At 40.6% G+C, this 18641-nt stretch overlaps 1 protein-coding gene across 8 annotated transcripts in view; it reads right to left on the bottom strand.

Annotated features, from left to right (window-relative positions):
* Positions 1-18641, bottom strand: part of TTC7B (tetratricopeptide repeat domain 7B) — a 343610-nt gene that overhangs the window by 172761 nt on the left and 152208 nt on the right. The window lies entirely within an intron of this gene.

Consider the following 18641-nt stretch of genomic DNA (forward strand, 5'->3'; position numbering starts at 1 on the left):
TTCAAAGATTTATGCACATGCTTATCTTAATGGCCTAAGAAGATACAAATCTACAGGCAAGCCTCAGGATTATTTTGCATATACATCCTAACTTAAAGTATATGAAATGAAAACTTAATAATCTGCATACCTAGATAGTAAGTTCTTTGGGAAATGGACTGTCTTTCAGTTGTGTGTGTTTAGCACCAGGGGTCGTAGGTACTACAACAATACAAATAATAAATACTACTACTTAACAAGACAAAACAAACAGAAGCTGTCAGATCATTCTAACAGAAATTTAGAAAATTTAAGAGCCGAGGAGAAAATTTCTCTCCCTCCCTCACACCATTAATGTTTAAATATTGCTATGGTGGCTGTTCCTTTTTATGCTGATTGAAGGAGTGATACATATCTGCCATGTGACTGTTGGATGCGGAACCTGAGACTTCCAGCGGGTGGGTGCTTATTTAGGACTCAGGTGCCAAAGGAAACTATATACCCACCTTTTCATTCAAAGCGAACACTTGTTGCAGCAGTAGCACCCTCAAAACTGGTCACTGGTACAATGAAAAATTGATCTGGCAGTATTATTTCTAATTTAAAGAAAACATATGGACTGAAACTACTGGTGGGTATGAAATCAGAGTACTCATTTATTACACTGAATATTCAGGTAAGACTCTCACTTAGTAATTGGATGCCATAAGGCAGTGGTTCTCAAAGCCGGTCCGCCGCTTGTGCAGGGAAAGCCCCTGCTGGCTGGACTGGTTTGTTTACCTGCTGCGTCCGCAGGTTCGGCGAATCATGGCTCCCACTGGCCGCGGTTTGCCTCTCCAGGCAAATGGGGACTGCGGGAAGGGCGGCCAGCATGTCCCTTGGCCTGCGCCGCTTCCCGCAGCCCCCATTGGCCTGCAGCAGCGAACCGCGGCCAGTGGGAGCCACGATTGGTCGAACCTGCAGACACGGCAGGTAAACAAACCGGTCCGGCTCAGCAGGGGCTTTCCCTGCACAAGCGGCGGACCGGCTTTGAGAACCACTGCCATAAGGTACATTGATCATTAGTATATAAAGATTTAATATATTTAATTAGTGTTGTGTATCAATTACAAAAGTTTCATAGGTTTCAGAGTAGCAGCCATGTTAGTCTGTATTCGCAAAAAGAAAAGGAGTACTTGTGGCACCTTAGAGACTAACAAATGTATTAGAGCATAAGCATGTTTTTTTTTTTTTCCCACCAAATGCATTCGATGAAGTGAGCTGTAGCTCACGAAAGCTTATGCTCTAATAAATTTGTTAGTCTCTAAGGTGCCACAAGTACTCCTTTTCTTTTTGAAAAGTTTCATATTTGCTGTTGGCATTAAGAAACCATTTTCTCTTATGATTATTCTGGTTTTATAAATGAGTCAAGAGATTGGATTAAACTAATTGATTTAGCAATTACCATCCTAGCATGCAAAGTCCAATTATACGAACTAGGGGTTCTGCACTGACAGATGTCCAATAAATACCCCCAAACTTTAAGAACCCAAAAACTATTTCTGGTATTCAAATGAGCCTTCAGGATTATGGAAAGCACAGAAAGAAAACAAAGCCAATATTTATTGTGTTTCCATAAAACAGCAGCTGAAGTGAAGTACGGTACAATACTGAAGCTGAAACAGATGAAAATAGTAAGAATGTGTTAACTAGGCATTCTGTTTACTGAATAATATTTCTTATTATAGGAAATTCTTTTGAATACAGAAATATTGTTAATTATTATTCTTAACAATTACGGTACCATATGCACATTTACATTTCACCAGTGGTGGGTTTGTTTTTTGTTTTATTAAAATAATCAGTAATTCCTTTGCAGAACTGTTGCACAAAGATTTTTGCAGGTGGCATTGCAACCTGGTGCATCGGGTCACAGCATCACTCACTCAAATTTTCTCTGGCCATCCCTATCAGGAATGCCTATCCAAATCTCAACAGCCCCCAGGGCCAGGTGACAATGCCCAGAGCGAGTAGCCAACCCCTGCCAGCCCTGCAGGACAGGAGATGCTGCGGTGGGGTGAGTGCAAAGAAGGTTCACTCAGCAACTCCCCCCCAGGGCCACCCAACCTCTGGGGCAGCAGCTGACCCCTCCCCAGTGCTACCCACCCACTGGGGCAGCACCTGTCCCACCACCACCCAGGGCAGAACCTGGGCTACTTTAGCCTCTTGAAATGTTGGGAGATATTTTGATGGAGCTTTAATCCAGAAACAAAGATCTAATTCCCTTGATATGGAAGTTTGTCCTTACAATCTCTGCTTGCTAATAAAACTTATCTACTTTTCTCAAAGATTCACCATTAAAACGATGAGTCTCTCTCTTTAGCTTTGATTTACCTACTTGTTCTCGCCCATGATACCATAATTCTTTCATATGTAAAGTGGGATATTCAACAAATCTGTTAGGAATGAGAGTCCCAATGAATTGCTGCTTTTGATATTAACCAGTTGTACTGCGATTCTACACATTTTTAGCGAGCCCTGGTTTTCCAGTATCTTGACAGCTCTTTCATAGCAGATATATTGTTTTGCAATTGCCACCTTTGATGTGTTTTCCTTGACTTCCATCAAACTGTCTTCAAGTTTAATTTCCTATCTGTATTAGCAAAAAGAAAAGGAGTACTTGTGGCACCTTAGAGACTAACAAATTTGTTAGTCTCTAAGGTGCTACAAGTACTCCTTTTCTTTTTGCGAGTACAGACTAACACAGCTGCCTCTCTGAAACCTATCTGTATCATAGGTGTCCTTAAGGCTGTCAACCCGGAGCCAAGCAATTCCGTTTTGCTCTGCACTGCAATGGAAAACACTTGCACATGGCCCATTTTTTCCCCCTTTTAAGATGTGAAGTCTCAACTGAAAGTTTCTCTGGTTCTTAGGATTGCCATGAGATATGAACACATGACTAGTCATGGACATTGAGAACTCTGTTATAAAGTCGTACATATAGTGGTGTGTATGCATACATGTCCTTTTTTTTAAAAAATATATTGTGATTTTGACATCTCTCCATTTAAAACTCTTCCCCTGAACAGGAGCCAATAAATACATAAATGTTTTACAATCACTATATAGCTTTTATAATGTTCATGAATTTAAATTCAAATGTGCTGTGCTCTTCATGAATATATCTGGTCTCACTGCATGCCTGTTCTTGCCCAGTTCATCATGCATCTAGAGCTTGATTCTGCAAGGTGCTCATCACTCTGCATCTGCGCCAGCAAAATGGAGCCAAAGCACTACTCACCTTGCAGTTTCAAGTCTTTAACTTTCTTCCTATTAATTTAACTATGAGAAAATTTCTTATTCCAGATATAAAAATAGGATTTGGAATGCACAGTCACATAACAGGTAAATCTCAAAATAAGCTACCCTGGCTCATGCAGTGCATACCTTTGAAATCAGTGATTAATTCCAGTTCAAGAATTGGAGCAATCAAGAGAGCTGAACCAATACAATTAAATTCAGTGCCTTGCACAGTGACAGGTTTCAGAGTAGCAGACGCGTTAGTCTGTATCCGCAAAAAGAACAGGAGTACTTGTGGCACCTTAGAGACTAACAAATGTATTTGAGCATAAGCTTTTGTGGGCTATAGCCCACTTCATCAGATGCACAGAATGGAACATATAGTAAGAAGATATATATACATACAGAGAACATGAAAAGGTGGAAGTTGCCGTACCAACTCTAAGGCTAATTAATTAAGATGAGCTATTATCTGCAGGAGAAAAATAACTTTTGTAGTGATAATCAAGATGGCTCATTTCAGACAGTTGACAAGAAGGTGTGAGGATACTTAACATGTCTATTTCCCCATGTTACATGTCACAGCACCCTTAGCCCACATACAACTGGAGTAGGAGGGGAGCAAAATATGATCTGAAAGTGGGAATTTGGGATGGTATCCCTGCAGACATTTTGGTTGGAAATGATTATATCTGTATCTAAAGTTACTAATGTGGTAACCTGCAGTGGGAAAACGTGTCCCACAGAAGCCCCTTTGCTGGACTCAGGGGAGGAAGAGACAGAAGGAACAGGGAAAGACACTTTGTCTGCACTGCAGAGTGGGAAACATTGCCAGGGAGGGGATATCAGCTCCTCTCCCCAGTGTGAAAGAACAAGGGTCACAGGAGCACTAAAAACAAAACTAAAAACAACTGATAATGCTCAAAAAGCACAGGTCAGCATTACTATATTTAGGCCAGGACTTTCCATTTGATGCACATCTAGGAGTAGAAAGGACATTTGAACAGCTTCAGAAGAATTTTTACTGGTCAGGTACAGAGCTGGACATAAAGGAATACTGTAAATCCTGAGAGTTGTGCCAAAAGCAGAAAAAAAGTCTCCACAAAGCCCCATTAAAAGCTGGCTAATATGCACTTGGCACAAAAAGTTGTTAGTCTCTCCCCATTGCTCCAACAAGATTTACTAGGACACTGTAGTGAGGAATTTTATACTAAGATCTCACAAGCCTTACAAAATGTACTGTAGTGCATTTATTAGCATACCAAGAAACAGTATAAATAATTTAAACTAAATTCTAAGTGTCCATATTGTGATACACTTCCTCTCCCCCCGCCAATTTTGTTTGTTTACTTATTTTCTACTTTGTAAAATTCAGTACCTCACAATTGGTCTTCCAGTACATGTAAATTTATGCCATTTTCCTGTATTTAGGGAGTAGACCTTTAGATTAAAAGTAAAAAAAAAAAAAAAAAGGAATGTCATTGTATTTACGCTAATTTGAATTAAATCAGTATTCAAGTTGTGTGAAATGTAGCACTATAGGAAGGAGGACCTATTAAAGTGACATGGCAGATAATTCTACCATGTTGGAAAGATATGTAGTTATATACAGTTCTCAGAAGTGACTTAAGTATCTATCATTCCAACTGACAAGGAACAATTACTACCACAGCTGGGATTTGATATAGTTTAAGCACTGTACAAGACACAAAAAAAACAACCCACAAATAAATTCCAGGAATTTACAACTGAAGGCCCCAAGCTGGCCTACCAACACTAAGAGAAATTACTCAAGATAGTTAAGTTCAAAGCTGACTATGAAGAGTTACAAATGGATCTCACTAAACTGGGTGACTAGGCAACAAAATGGCAGATGAAATTCAATGTTGATAAATGCAAAGTAAAGCACATTGGACAACATCATACCAACTATACATACAAAATGACAGGATCTAAATTAGCTGTTACCACTCAAGAAACAGATCTTGGCATCATTGTGGATAGTTCTCTGAAAACATCCGCTCAATGTGCAACAGCAGTCAAAAAAGCTAACAATGTTAACAGCAATTAGGAAAAGGACAGATAATAAGACAGTAAATATAATGCCACTATACAAATCTATGGTACACCCACACCATGAATACTGTGTGTAATTCTGATCACCCCATCACAAAAAGAAAGATTAGAATTGGAAAAGGTACAAAGAAGGTCAACAAAAATGATTAAGTGAATAGAACAGCTTCCATATGAGGAGAGATTAAAAAGACTGGGACTTTTCAGCTTGGAAAAGAGATGACTAAGTAGGGGATATGATAAAGGTCTATAAAATCATGAATGGCGTAAAGAAAGTGAATAAGGAAACGTTATTTACTTCTTCACATAACACAAAAACCAGGGGTTACTCAATGATATTAATAGGCAACAGGTTTAAAACAAACAAAAAGAAGTACTTATTCACATGACACACAGTCAACTTGTGGAACTCGTTGCAAGGAATGTTGTGAAGGCCAAATCTATAACTGGGTTCAAAAAAGAATTAAATAAGTTCATGGAGGTCCTTCAATGGCTATTAGCCAAGATGGTCAGGGAGACAACCTCACATTCTGGGTGTCCCTAGTCTCTGATTGCGAGAAGCTAGAAGTGAATCACTGGGGACTGATCATTTGATAATTGCCCTGTTCTGTTCATTCCCTTTGAAGCACCTGGTTTTGGCCACTGTTGGAAGACAGGACACTGGGCTAAATGGACCATTGGTCTGACCCACTATGGCCATTCTTATCAATTTAAAGCCAACATTATTAAAACAGTAAAACAACTAACATGTTTGTAGTGTTCTAAGTCAATACTTCCTTTGGGTCTTACTTTGCATTTTATCTATGCTAAGTGTTTTAGATTGTAAGCTTCTCAGGGCAGGGATAGTCTTTGTGTCTTTTACAGTGCTAGGAACATAATCTGCACTAGATAAATAAAATGATTTTACTATGTGAGATCTGAACAAAAACAGAAGTTTGAACTCAAATATATTGGTACGTAAACCAAGTACACAGCATCAAAAAAATATTTTTCTTTCAAAATAATGTTGGACTTCATAATGCATTATGAGAACTGTAAAACTTCAATAAACTATGCTAACAACTTTAGTATTTACAAATGCAAGGATATAATATTCATTGCTTTCCTTTTCATAGCCCTGATTGTCATGTCAACCAGAGGTTAATCCAAAAACAGCAACTAATAGCCATAAATTTGCTCTCTTGCTCCATAAAGATTTCAACAAGGCTTACAATTGGCCCTTTTAACATTAACCTGTATTATTAATTATACTTTGGTAGTGCCCAAAATGCGTTAAGAAAAACATTCTGTAGCTCATCAACACCCTAGGAAGTGTTTTTCACAAAACCAAGTTGACCGAGTTTAAAAAGTAACATTACCATAGGGTGAAATAAATTTGAATGTTACCATTTTTATAGGTGTTGTCATTCACTGAGATGAGAGTTGTAGTGGCTAAAATAGAATTCAGAGGTTAGGTTTCCTATTTTTTTCTTGTTAATTTATTGTCTTCTCACATGATGCAGGAAACAGCAGGGTAATTTGCTCTATTTATTGAAGTACAATGCTTTAAATACACAATTTTGGGAGAATTTCAATACTCAGTACAGACCCCTGACCTACTTTTTGATTCCCTCTTCCGCTCCCGGTCAAGTGCAACTTCCAGAAAATGGCACATATTTCCACATTGTGGAATTGTATTTATTTTAGGTCAACAGAACAAACAAAGAAATACAGTGAATTCCATCCTGGACCACTCTACCTCAAGTTCCAGGGCCACTGCCTCTGTTACTGCTTTTTACAGCAGTAATTATTGTAGAGGTATGGAATATACACACACAAGGTCAAAGACATCAGCAAACATTTGCACATTCACATTTGCAGAAGTGAATGTGTTATGTGACTGTTAGAAAGCATGGCATTGTAATTAAGGTTCTGCATTATACTGTGAGGGAGACTAATATATTGTGGGAAAGGCATGTCCTTACCAGCCGGAGGTAGAAGAAAGTTCATTGCAACTATGCAGTGCATCTTTGCCATTGGAAGTATGTTGGGTGGGCATTAGGGTATGGTTAAGAGGTGACCCACAACTTGGTAATTCTTGTTTTTTAGGATTTGTCTTTGGGGATGTCACTTAGCCAACCACAAATCTCCAACCTCTATCCTTTTGATATCAAGCTATTGGTTATGGAATAAAGAAAAGAAACTAAAAAGTGTAGTAGAAATAATCCTCCCAGTTCTCTGCACTAGAGTCCTTCTGTGGGTGGATGACTGATCAATGACCTCCCAGGGCTTTCCCAGTGAAGATCAGATGATTAGAGGTTTCCTGCTGGGTTAACTAGCAGAGGAGCTAGCCAAAGAAGCCAACTTCTTTAGGTCCTGCTGGTCCTGGATAAACACTTGCTGCAGATAGTTGAGGTTGACAGCAGTGACAATACATCAGCAGCTATGAAATTCAGAACCATGAAATGCTATATAGAGCTATGAAATGCTAAAACCAATGAAAAAATCCAAGGTCAGTAGGTAAGGATAACAAGGAATTTTAAAATTTGAACAGTAACTAAAGAGTAGATTAACTAGATATTAAACATTTTTAAACCTGCAGGATGGGACAACTCAGCACCAAAGTGTTTTAAATATAGAAGGTGGTAGATAACAAGGTGGACCGCATGAAAGTGATCAAATGGGAAACCATCACTAATGTCATCAATGTCAGTGACCAAATGTTAACTGTCAACCTCCCAGTCAAAAGAGCAAAAAAATAAGACTTTTCAGGCAACTTACTAGGCAGACTGGACCTGGGGTAAAGATCTGCCAATTGAATGTTGAAGGCCTCCCATGATCCAAGTGTGACTACCAGGAGAAAATGCTGAAGATGATCACCATCCACAGATACCCGCATGGCCCCACAGTATGCCAACATTTTTATGGCTGACTTAGAACAACGCTTCCTCAGCTCTCGTCCCCTAACACTCCTACTCTACTTGTGCTACACTGATGACATCTTCATCACCTAGACCCATGGAAAAGAAGCCCTTGACGCATTCCACCAGGATTTCAACAATTTCCCATCCCACCATCAACCTCAGCCTGGACCAGTCACTGCTACAGTGCTAATAAGCGATGGTCACATAACCACCACCCTATACCGAAAACCTACTGATCGCTATACTTACGTACATGCCTTCAGCTTTCATCCAGACCACACCACATGATCCATTGTCTATAGCCAAGCTCTAAGATACAACCGCATTTGCTCCAACCCCTCAGATAGAGACAAACACCTATAAGATCTCTATCGAGAGTTCTCACAACTACAATACTCACCTGCTGAAGTGAAGAACAGATTGACAGAGCCAGAAGAGTACCCAGAAGTCAACTACTGCAGGACAGGCCCAACAAAGAAATAACAGAACGCCACTAGCCGTCTCCTTCAGCCCCCAGCTAAAACCTCTTCAACGCATCATCAAGGATCTCAAGAGAGGATAGCAAGAGATGTCAAGAGTAACAAGAAGGGTTTCTTCAGGTATGTTGGCAACAAGAAGAAAGCCAAGGAAAGTGTGGGCCCCTTACTGAATGAGGGAGGCAAGCTAGTGACAGAGGATGTGGAAAAAGCTAATGTACTCAATGCTTTTTTTGCCTCTGTTTTCACTAACAAGGTCAGCTCCCAGACTGCGGTGCTGGGCATCACAAAATGGGGAAGAGATGGCCAGCCCTCTGTAGAGATAGAGGTGGTTAGGGACTATTTAGAAAAGCTGGACGTGCACAAGTCCATGGGGCCGGACGAATTGCATCCGAGAGTGCTGAGGGAATTGGCGGCTGTGATTGCAGAGCCCTTGGCCATTATCTTTGAAAACTCGTGGCGAACGGGGGAAGTCCCGGATGACTGGAAAAAGGCTAATGTAGTGCCCATCTTTAAAAAAGGGAAGAAGGAGGATCCTGGGAACTACAGGCCAGTCAGCCTCACCTCAGTCCCTGGAAAAATCATGGAGCAGGTCCTCAAAGAATCAATCCTGAAGCACTTAGAGGAGAGGAAAGTGATCAGGAACAGTCAGCATGGATTCACCAAGGGAAGGTCATGCCTGACTAATCTAATCGCCTTTTATGATGAGATTACTGGTTCTGTGGATGAAGGGAAAGCAGTGGATGTATTGTTTCTTGACTTTAGCAAAGCTTTTGACACGGTCTCCCACAGCATTCTTGTCAGCAAGTTAAGGAAGTATGGGCTGGATGAATGCACTATAAGGTGGGTAGAAAGCTGGCTAGATTGTCGGGCTCAACGGGTAGTGATCAATGGCTCCATGTCTAGTTGGCAGCCGGTGTCAAGTGGAGTGCCCCAGGGGTCGGTCCTGGGGCCCGTTTTGTTCAATATCTTCATAAATGATCTGGAGGATGGTGTGGATTGCACTCTCAGCAAATTTGCGGATGATACTAAACTGGGAGGAGTGGTAGATACGCTGGAGGGGAGGGATAGGATACAGAAGGACCTAGACAAATTGGAAGATTGGGCCAAAAGAAATCTAATGAGGTTCAATAAGGATAAGTGCAGGGTCCTGCACTTAGGATGGAAGAATCCAATGCACCGCTACAGACTAGGGACCGAATGGCTCGGCAGCAGTTCTGCGGAAAAGGACCTAGGGGTGACAGTGGACGAGAAGCTGGATATGAGTCAGCAGTGTGCCCTTGTTGCCAAGAAGGCCAATGGCATTTTGGGATGTATAAGTAGGGGCATAGCGAGCAGATCGAGGGACGTGATCGTTCCCCTCTATTCGACACTGGTGAGGCCTCATCTGGAGTACTGTGTCCAGTTTTGGGCCCCACACTACAAGAAGGATGTGGATAAATTGGAAAGAGTACAGCGAAGGGCAACAAAAATGATTAGGGGTCTGGAGCACATGACTTACGAGGAGAGGCTGAGGGAGCTGGGATTGTTTAGTCTGCAGAAGAGAAGAATGAGGGGGGATTTGATAGCTGCTTTCAACTACCTGAAAGGGGGTTTCAAAGAGGATGGCTCTAGACTGTTCTCAATGGTAGCAGATGACAGAACGAGGAGTAATGGTCTCAAGTTGCAATGGGGGAGGTTTAGATTGGATATTAGGAAAAACTTTTTCACTAAGAGGGTGGTGAAACACTGGAATGCGTTACCTAGGGAGGTGGTAGAATCTCCTTCCTTAGAGGTTTTTAAGGTCAGGCTTGACAAAGCCCTGGCTAGGATGATTTAACTGGGACTTGGTCCTGCTTTGAGCAGGGGGTTGGACTAGATGACCTTCTGGGGTCCCTTCCAACCCTGATATTCTATGATTCTATGATCTACAACCTATCTTGAAGGACGATCCCTCACTCTCACAGATCTTGGGAGACAGGCCAGTCCTCGCTTATGGACAGCCTCCAACCTCAAGCAAATACTCACCAGCAACCACACAACAAAAACACTAACCCAGGAACCTCTCCTTGCAACAAAGCCCGTTGCCAACTCTGTCCACATATCTATTCAGGGGACACCATCATAGGACCTAATTACATCAGCCTAATTACATCAATCAGAGGCTCATTCACCTGCATATCTACCAATGTGATATATGCCATCATGTGCCAGCAATGCCTCTCTGCCATGTACATTGGCCAAACCAGACAGTCTCAACGTTAAAGAATAAATGGACACAAATCAGACGTCAAGAATTGTAACATTAAAAAAATCAGTCGGAGAACACTTCAATCTCCCTGGACACTCAATTACAGACCTAAAAGTCACAATTATTTAACAAAAAACCTTTAAAACAAGACTCCAAGGAACTGGAATTAATTTGCAAACTGGACACCATTAAATTAGGCTTGAATAAAGACTGGGAGTGGATGAGTCATTACAGACTAACATGGCTATCACTCTGAAACCTATCACCATCCACATCCTCGCCTTCCTGGAAACCTATGCCACAAACCAAGAAAAAGCCTGTTGCTACAAAATCAATGGCTATAAACTCAGAGCCAGCAATTACCACCCAAAATATGGGCTGGCAATATACATGAAGCAGGAGGTCAACTAAAATGTGGTCCTACTTTCTACAGTGCACAAAGAAACAACTACAATCTCTGTGCGCATTGTCAAGTTTACCATCATTAATGTATACAAACCACCCAGTGCAAAGTGCCCTCAATCAACTCTGCCAACCGCACAGGACCCTGCTGTATTTGTGGGGGACTTTAGTAGTCACCACACACAGTGGAGCTAGGCAGCAAACAATACTGCAGGCGAAGAACTGACACAGTGGGCATCAGCAAATGATATACTCCTCCTTTTTGACGCAAAACAGCATGTCACTTTCCATTCTGCAAGACAGGGCATAGGATACTGCCCTGGCTTGATGTTCACCTCTAAAGATGATACATGCACACCAATACCTGCATCACGGATTGTCCTTGACAACTTCCTGAACAGCCAGCACAAATCACTACTTACCCACATTGGCATTCAAATTCCAGTACTCTACTTAAAACCAGTGCCGTGCTGGAACTTCAAAAAAGTTGACTGAGCCACTTTCACGACAACTGTGAAGAATACTATCTTCCACATTGCCCCAACCCTGAAGACTTTTGACCGTTTGTCACATTCTGAGGTGCAATCCAGACCAGTGAGGGGATGTGTCACCACAAATCCCACAATGCTTTGCTGTTGAAGTTCCTGAGCCACACTCAAACAGCCTACCACCGCGCAGGTCATATCCTGAGTGCCTCTTTACTGCTGTAGCCCTGGTCCAGCAGCACTTACCCCAGCAGCCTGTCAGTAACACACCAATCACACTTCGGCTTCCATCAGCCTTGGTTACTATTTGCAGAGCGACCCTAATAAATTCCCAGTGTGTGTTCTGCACTCTCCAGCCCTATCCTGGACAGTTCAGATATTAAGGTTTGTTGCTCCTGTATGAAGCCAATATTCAACAGTTTGCTATTTTAACTGGAGTTACCAAACAGCTCACTTTAAACTCAGGATTATATTGGTTTAGATTTAAAAAAAAAAAGTGTATTAACACAAGAAAATAGTATTTTTATAGAATTCAAGTATAAGAGATTAAGTTAAAAGTTGTCACAAGCAAATAAAAGTGAGAACATGCATCTACAAGTCTAAAACGTAATCAAGCAAGTTTTGATTCAAGGCTTTGTTTAAAATACACGTTCTCACCCAGCAAGATGGTGACTGACCCTTCCCCTGGTCAGGATCTCTCCAGGAGGCCCAAAGGTGCTGGTGCCTTTGTCTTCTTAGGTGAAAGAAATAATTTGGGGATTTCTGCTCTTCTCTTTTACAGTTCAGTGAACTTTTTAAGTGGATACTTCTGAAGATTACCCCTCAAAGCAAAGTTTTCCAACAATGAGGTAGGTGACATGGAGTTAGGTGATGAAGGACACTCCATGCTCTCTCCCCTCACATGTGTTTGTTGAAATGTCAATTTGCTTTGTCTCCTGCCATCTCCCCCTGTTGTCTCCAGAATCCTGTTTACTATTTATGTGTAAATTGAGGTAAACACACGTGAGCTGTAGCTCACGAAAGCGTATGCTCTAATAAATTTGTTAGTCTCTAAGGTGCCACAAGTACTCCTTTTCTTTTTACACATTCATTTGTTTGAGATAGACCTGATTAACACCTTTTGCTTAGGCAGTGCTGTGTGGTTTTCAACATGTGCTAATATCATACTGGGGGATTTCATAACTTTACATATAATGTTGCTACATAAATTTCACCATATTATTGACCAGCGAGTTACTAGTTTTCAAATGAAACCTCACAAGGCATATTTCATATAAAGATTATTGCAGCAATGTGTAGGGTGGGAATACAGGGATGCTTTCAGTCACACCATTTTACTGAGCTCCTTCTTTGTAGGGGAGATTAGAACATCCACCAGGGACACATGTCATTGTATACTCCTTGCTGGACTGCAGAGAGCCAAGAGCTCTTCCATAAATATGCCAAGTGTAGAGACCCATAAATTGGAAAGCCCTCCTGGCAGCACTGGATGCAGCAAGGTGGAAACAGTGGCCCGAATGAACAGAAGGTCTACATTTCATACACACAAGCCGATGTTCCTGGAATCTGCTGAGACACCTGGGGGCTACAAATCCCTTGCATTCCATTAGGATGCAGGTGAAAGATAATGTCATTATTGCTAAACTTTTGTGGACATCAAAACAGCTAGTGGACAAAGAGTAGCGCAGACAAGTCCAGCATCAACTCCAGCAGGTGAGGTCCACACATTCTTCATTATCCCAGTGGTTTGGACCATTCACAAATAGGGAGATCAATGCAGCCAATGTAGCCACAAAACTGGGAAAAGCAGCAGCAGAAGATGGCATCTATCTCAAGTTCGTTTCTATATAACTTGGGGCCACTGACATGGAAATGGATGGTCACCAATATCCTAGAGACCAGTGAAATCCTCACTGTGTGGAAAGATGCCAAAGTCATTGAAATCCTAAGGCCCAGAAAACCTGCATATGACCCATCTAGTTATAGGGCAATCTTCTGTCTGAGAACCACCTTCAAGGTGATGAAGTGTATGAATTGGAACCAAATTAGGTCTGCTGCAGATACCAGCCTACACAAGGAGCAAGCTGGTTTCCAACTGCACGGAAGTTGCTGTGACCAGGTCCTGGGCCTCACTACCAACACCAAAGTTGGATTCCAACAAAAACCTCAAGACCAGTACTGCTTTCATCCATCTGTCAGCAGTATGTGATGTAGTCTGGAAGGATGGACTACTACTGAAACTGGCCAAAGTGATCCCGAGTGCACATTCCACCACCTTAGCAACCAAAGGATGTCCGTACACTTTGCAAGTCAAACCAGCAAGCCATGTACTTTCAATAATGGGATACCATAAGGCTCTGTACTTGCTCCAATACTCTTCAATGTACACAAGAGCGATATCCCTGAAACAATAGCGCAGAAGTTTCTGCATGCTGATGATTTGGCACTCACAACTCAGGCCCCATAACTTTAAAGAATTTGAAGTAACCCTTACATCTGACCTTAAGATCATGGCAGACTACTTCCAAGAGTGGTGGCTGAGACCAAATCCGAGCAATTGGCAGTCTCTACTTTCCACCTTGAAAACAGAATCACAGAAGGCACTAACTGTCTAGTTTTATGGTGAAACTGTGCGTTATGACCCAAAGCAAACACATCTTGGTGTCATTCTTGACCGCTCACTGACCTTTCATGACCACCTCAAGAAAGTAGCCTCTAAAGTTAAAGTTTGCGCCAACATTATCCAAAAGTTAGTGGGAACAATCTGGGCACTAACTGCTTTGGTGCTACGAACTTCGGCCTTAGCCCTGGTATACTCAGTTGCACAGTACTGTGCACTAGTTTTGGACAAGAAGCTGCCATAGCCAACTTGTGGGTCTGAATCAGATCATGTGCTTCATGACGGAAACTTTACAATCAACACCTCAACAGTGGCTTTTTGTATTTACAAACATTGAACCTCCAGCTATCTGTTGAGACATAGCCACAGTATGAGAACTTAAATGTGTCAAAAACTATCCAGAACTTCCCATCCAGCAGGCTACATACCCCAACGACTGAAATTTCAAAAACCACTATGGACCATCTGCGAACACTTCAGGTCTCCAAATCCAGTGAAGGGAAAGTGTCTTAACCTCATCTATGGTTCCAAACAAGCAAATTATTACTAACCTAACAAACCTCCTTCCTGGTTTCGACCTGTCATGCAGATGTTGGACAACACTGAACTGCATCTGAACAAACCATGGAAGATGCAGTTACTTGATGCACAAGTGGAAAATCAAAGACTCACCTTTCATGCGACTGCAGCAAGAACATCCAAACCATTGAAAACATAATAACGCAGTGCTTCAAATATGGTCTCAAAGATGAAATGGACAATGGTTTATCTGATATTGTCACAGAGGAGGCGTTGAGATGGCTTATGGACCTACAACTGCATCTACAGAACGTTGCTCTGGAGATGCCATACACGCACACGAGAGAGAGAGTTTTAAAAGATTTAGCTGACGAGGATTCTGAACCACCGGTGTTGATTTTTAACAAATCTTGGAATGCAGGAAAGTTCAAGAGAAAAAAGGCGAATATACCAGAACTTTTAAAGGGGTAAGCAAGATGATCGGGGTAACTAAAGGGCAGGTAGCCTGACATCAATCCTGGGCAAAATCATGGAAGTACTGATACGGGATGCAATTAGAAAAAAAAATAAAATAAAGGTTGGTAGCTTGGTACTAATCAGCATTGTTTTATAAAAAATACGTTTTGTCAGATAAATATATCTTTTTTGAAGAGATCACAAGTTTGCTTTAGACAATGTCTAGACAACTCTGTAGACATAATATTCTGAGACTTTCGTAAAATATTTGACTTAGTATCACACAGCATTCTGATTAAAAACCCAACATTACACAAAAACCAGTATAATGCATGTTAAACGGATCAAGACTTGGCTAACGGATAGATCTCAACAAGTAATTATAAACAGAGAACCATCATAACAACAAAGGGAGCTATTTCTCATGGGGATCTGGTTTTGCCCCAATGCTATTCAGCATATTTACCAATAATCCGGAAGAAAATATAAAAGCATTGCTGATACATTTTGCAGATCACAAAAATTGGTAGAGTAGTAAATAATAAGGACAGGTCACTACTACAGAGTGATCTGGAGTACTTGGTAAACCGGGTTCCTCTGAACAATATGCATTTTAATATAGCTAGATGCAAGGTCATATACTTAGGAACAAAAAAAAATGTCATACTTTCAGGATTGACTGAGTTGGGAGGCTGTATTCTGAAAAGGATTAGGGACCATGGCGGATAACCAACTGTACATGAGCTTTCAGTACAATACTGTGGCTAAGAGAGATAACAGTTCTTGAACATATAAGGAGGAAATATCAGGGAATCGTAGAGAGAGGGTATTATCTCTGTATACAGGACTGATGAGGAAAGGACTGAAATACTGTTGTCTAGCTCTGTTGTCCATACTTTAAAAATGGAAAAGCATTCAAAGAAGAACTTTAAGAATTATTTGAAGTCTAGAAAACATGTCTTGCAGTGAAAGGCTTAAGAGGCTCAATCTATCTAGCTTATCAGTGAGAAAGTTAAGAGGAAACTTTATCACAGTCTGTAAGTAACCTGAATTTACAGAAGATTTCTGGCAGTAGAGGACTCTTTAATCTAGCAGACAAAGGCATAATGAGATCCAATGGCTGGAAACTGAAGCAAGATAAATTCAGACTAGAAATAAAGCACACAATTTAACAGTGAGGGTAATTAAGCATTGGAATAATTTAACAAGGGATGTGGTGGATCCTCCATCACTTAATATTTTTAAATCAAGATTGGATATTTTTCTAAAAGATATGCTACAGGTCAGACAGATGGTATGGGTCTATGGATGCAGGAATTACTGTGCGAAATCTGATGGTCTTTGCTTGCAAATGGTTACAGTAAATAAGCACAACGATCCTTTATGATCTTAAATCTATTAATCTAGATAAAATAGAACAAGGTTTGTTTTCTAGTGACCTGCTGTTGGTCCAGAAAGGTCTCTCCCGAATTCACGAAGGACCAAATACACTTCATCACAGTAACTACATACATATTGATCTCTATACTAATTCCGAGAGCACACATTATAGAGTTCCGTTCACACAGAATGATTTTTGGAAGATATGAAATGTTATACAGAGAAGTATCTTCATAAATGTAAATAAAACCCTTACTATTCTGGCCAGGGGAAAAAAAACCTAAAGAGATCAGGAAATATATATAAAGGTCTATTCCTTGACTCTACTGAAGGCACTTCATTACTTTCTGCATGAGCGAAAACTGTTATTGTCTCCAAAAAATGGCTGCCTCTCAGGAGCACCTACAGATCATCACCTGGTTTCCAGATCACAAAAGGTGATACGAAGCTCCAAGGAGGAGCCAAAGGAAAGGTCAGGCCAAGACAGGATGATGGGCTATCTGGAAGGAAATTTCCTCTGCTGGATTGATATTTAGATAGTTTAATTATAAATAGGAATTACCAACTCCTTTTTGACCAAGCTGAAATACATTAACACTAATGGATCAAAGACTTTTCAAATTTTATTATTTTTACATTAACAACAACATTAAGCTAGAGGCTCCTGGTTGGTGACCACAGAATCTGAAGGCAGATAAGCTGCACAATGCCATGGGCGGTTGGAGAACACTAGGTCCTGAAAGCCTGGATGTTCTGGAATATTTTGGACTATAGTGCATGGGATATAAGAGCTAGTTGAATGTTTTGTCGATATGAGAGTAGAACAGATCTTACAGAACATCTGACAGAACAGTACATCTGTATCTTTCCATCAAAGACTGGCATTGTATTTTGACATACATTTTATTCCGACAGATAATGTCTTTATAGAAGTTGTTTTTTCCACATATAGAATAGCTGCTTCATGGCAAGAATATCAATATTTTTAAATGTTATGTATTGGCCAAGATTTTCAAAAATGTGTGACTAAAGTTAAGCTTCTGAAAAGTGGCCTGATGTACAAAATAACTCAACAGTAGTGCAATGGACTATACCTATGAAAGGTTAGACCGCAATCTGGCAATGACTTAATTTTAACCATAGGATGAGTCCTATTCAAGAGCCATGAAATCAGAGGAAGTTTCATGATGCATCAGTATAATTGACATGCCTACATGCACTAGAGGACATTGGGACAAACCCTGGGTCATTAATTTCTGAAGTGAATGAACCTACATTAATACACTGGGATACATGCTTAGCAAATGAAGCTCCAAACAAATTTTATGTAAACACCACATAGTGGATATACAATTTAGGAAATAAAGTAATTTACTGGAAAGAAATTTAAAATATTTGACAATCCAAGATTATATTGAAAAATGAAAGCTCTACCTAAACTTTTATACTGTTTGGTTTCATGGAAGGGCTACTATTACTCTGATAAAAATTGCGTTTAGACCACCTGAAGCTGCAAAATGCTGGTAACAGGAGGAAATACTTCCATTTCAGAGTTGAGGATGATGAGATATTGATATGAAATGCTTCACAGACATTATAACACTACTGAATTTTTTACTTTAAGTAAAGAATCCTTCAGTGAATGTTCTGAGGCATGTTACTAACCAGGTAATCAATTCCTTGACAGGTTTTTCATGGCAAGTGAAACATATGGAATTCAGGTGTGACTAGGGCTCATCGTGGATACAGATGGCTAACCATGATCTCAGTTCATGGCATTTTGCTGAATTCAAGGCATTGCTTTAAGCAGGAGAAAAACCTTCTTTTCTGGAAAGAGCC

The sequence above is a fragment of the Dermochelys coriacea genome, chromosome 6, assembly GCF_009764565.3.
Source record: "Dermochelys coriacea isolate rDerCor1 chromosome 6, rDerCor1.pri.v4, whole genome shotgun sequence".
Taxonomy (NCBI): domain Eukaryota; kingdom Metazoa; phylum Chordata; order Testudines; family Dermochelyidae; genus Dermochelys; species Dermochelys coriacea.